Genomic DNA, 3,315 nt, shown 5'->3' on the forward strand with positions numbered 1-3,315 from the left:
GCCTTGGCGCCGTGCGCGCTTCGGGGCGCGGGCGGGGGTCCGAGGGGATTGCATTGCGAGGGGAGGGGAGGGCGCTCGGCCCCGGCCGCTCGCAGGATGGTCGGTGGGGCCGCGGGAATCCCGGCATTGCACGGGGCAAGGAACCCCTGGCAGGGAATACAAAAGCCGTGCCCGGAGCGGCAGGTGGGCGCCTGTGCCACGGCCCCTGGGCAGACGCTCCTGCCCCTCTAGGGCTGCTCTTGCAATGCAGGTGCTGCAGGCGGTGGATGTCATTGCCCAGAGCCTGCACAAAATGCCCGGAATGAGGCCGGGCGACGGCACTCCTGCCCTCCCCAGCTGCAGGGCCACAGCGCAGTTGGCCCCCATGAGCTGGCAAAACGCTGCTCGGGGCGCCTGGCCCTTGGTGGGCAGGGGGAATGTGCCCCTGCTGTGCAGCCGGGGGCAGAAGCCACCGGGTTGAAGTGCCAGGCATGAACAGGTCCGAAAGGCGCTTTGGGTGTTAGAACGGGAACTTTGAAAAGCACAAGTGCAAACAATTTCGACAAGGAAAAAGCGCAGAAAACAGCAAAGTTGCTGATGGAGCGCCAACGAAGCTTAGAGATGATCTGAAAAGGAAGCAGAAGGAAGGTCAGGCTACGAAGGAAGGCTCCGGGCAGACAGCACAGCGTTGCAGGAAAGGCCTAAGGAAGGCTGAAGCCAAGAATCATCGAATTGTGGAGCTGGAAGGGCCCGAGGGTCCAGGCCGCTGCTCCGTGCAGGACTCCCACTCGAGCCACCCCGCAGGGGCCCGTCTGGCGCCGTGTGGGAGAGCCCACCGCTCCCACGGGAACTGGCTCCCTTGCTGTTTTGCTCCAACAGTCAGGACGTTCTTCCTGCTGTCCAGCCAGAACCTGGCTTCCTGGAATTTGAACCTGCCATTCCGTGTCCTGCACTCTGGGACGACGGAAAAGTGGTCCTGATCCCCCCCTGTGTGGCAGCCTTGCAAGCACCTGCAGGGGGTCTCCCTCAGCTTTCTTCTCTTGGGAATAATGAGCTCAGCAATTTCACCGTCTCCATTTCCAGGTTTGTTTCCAGTCCCCGCATCACCCCTGCTGCCCGTCTGAACCTCTTCCGGCTTGTCTCCTCCCTCTTAGCCGTGGTGCCCAGAACCGGCCACACCGCTCCCGAGGAGGCCTCGCCAGTGCTGAGCAGAGGGGGCCTCGTTCTCCCCGGGACTTGGAAGGGATGCTTCTCTTGATGCAGCCCAAAATAGCGTTTGCCCTTTTTCAGCCCATCACACGTTGACTCATGCGCCGCTTGTGCTCTGCGGCGGTTCCAAGCTCCGTCCCGCTCGCAGCCCTGCTGAGCCGAGTGTCCCCGTCCTGCCGGGACGCGTCTCGGTTCTTCTTCGTGGCGTTGGCCCCTCTTGCACGTCATTGCGCAGTTTTCAGCCCTGCGCTCCAACCCGCCGAGCTGCCCGGGGACCTTTTTCCTGCCTTCCGGGGTGTGAGCTTTCCCGCCCAGCTTTGCGTGATCTCCATTCCCTGCCCTTCCTCATCCAGGGCTTTGATGGGAGGGTTGAAAGGCGCTGGGCCCAGGACTGAACCCCGGCGTACCCCACTTGTTCCCGCTGCCTGGTTTGAGACGGTGCGGTTGGGCTTCCCACTCTTCAGGAAAGCCAGAAGTCATCTTTTGGGAGAAGACTGAGCCAATCAGGAGCTGAGCACTTCTGCCTCTTCTCCACCAGCTGTTACTTTGCCATCCACACTGAGTTGCTGAAGCCCCATTTCCTTCCTCTTCCTCTTCCTCTGTACTTACTTGAAAATCCCTTTTCGCTGCTTTCAGCGTCCCTTGCAAAGCTCGGCTCCCTGCCTGCTTTAGCCCGTTCCCGGCTCCCGGCTGAGCAGAGCAGGTGCTCCAGGCACCGCCTCGGAGCCTCCCCTTGCGTGACCCCTCCCTATCATCACCGTCCTCCACAGCTTCCCAAGAAAATTAGCTGGGCGTAACTCCCTGTCCTGGGACTGTGGAATATTTTCCCAGGGAAGCCCAAACAGGTAGGACAAGAGGCAGGAGAGCTGACCTGGCGCACCTGCCCTGCTAAAGGCCGTTCTGAACAGCCACCGGGCTTGTGCATGTGCCTCCTGACGGGGCGCATTTGAAGACGGGGAACCCACGTGCAAAGCCACCACCCGCCTGCTCAGGCGAGGGCGAAGTGGCGGCTGCACCGTGGCAGCTGCTCTCCCAAGGCGGCGATGCCCCGGGACCGTCGAAAGAGAGGCGCTTCACGTCTTCCTGATGTGAACACATCACAGAGCTAAAATCCAGCCAGAGACACTGGGGTTTTTGTGGAGCTGGCTCCCGAGGAGGCCTCCTCCACCCCTTGGGGATGTGGTGAGGCAGTGGGCCGCCTGGGGCCTGCCATTCCGCCCCCGCGCAGGGCCCGGCGGCACCCGGTCGGTCGTGGGAAGGGACACCGAGCAGCCGGCCAGCTTGCGCCACAAGGCCTCCTCTCCCCAGGGGCGCTCCTGCCCCTGCGGGGTCACTCACTTCCCCTTGTCCGCCCCCCAGGCCAGGGTTGTTGCTGGGAGAAGCCTCCCGGAGGGGGCCAGCCATGGGAGCCCGGCCCCCGCCCGACCCCCTGGAGACGCCTTGCTCGCCTCGGGCCTTCTCACAGAGGGCCCGCTCTGCTCGTCATGCGCTCAGCTCCCGGCTGGCTGGGAACAGGGAAGTAGCCAAAAATAGCCGGGCCAAGAAGGAAGGCCGGAGGGGAAGGAAGCACGCGGCAGATGGGGCCCCCGTGCCGTGGGTGTGGCGGGCAGATGCGGAGGGCACTGGGGGGGCAGCGCCTGCTCACCCAAAGCTGGGGCTCGTGCCGCTGCCTCGCCGCCGTCCTGTCTCTTACTTCCACACCACCCACCCGCCGACTGTGCTGGCGCAGGGGGGCGGGGGATGCCGGCTCAGAGGGCGAGGAAAGCAGAGGAGGGGCAGGAGACGCGGGGGCCGTGCGACGGCTCCTCCAGGGCCAGGGGAGCCACGAGCCAGCCACCCAGGAAGCCCAGCCACGCGAGAAACCAGCGAAACCCGGCACCATAAACACCCGAGGCCCGTGTGCAAACTCACGCGAGCTGCAGGGAAAGGCGGGCGGCCTCTGGTCCCTGCCAGAAGCAGGGAAGATGCTGGAGCCCAGGGAACGTTGCCCTGGCCTGGCCTGGCTCTCCCCGGCCCACGTGCCGACGTGCTCTGCCCACGGAACCCACGTGGCCAAGCCTCTTCTGGCACTTCCCGGCCAACGCACGCCGCCTTGGGCCTCTGCCGGTCCCCCTCCACGCCGCACTG

The sequence above is a fragment of the Varanus komodoensis genome, unplaced genomic scaffold, assembly GCF_004798865.1.
Source record: "Varanus komodoensis strain SLA01 unplaced genomic scaffold, ASM479886v1 scaffold43, whole genome shotgun sequence".
Lineage (NCBI taxonomy): Eukaryota > Metazoa > Chordata > Lepidosauria > Squamata > Varanidae > Varanus > Varanus komodoensis.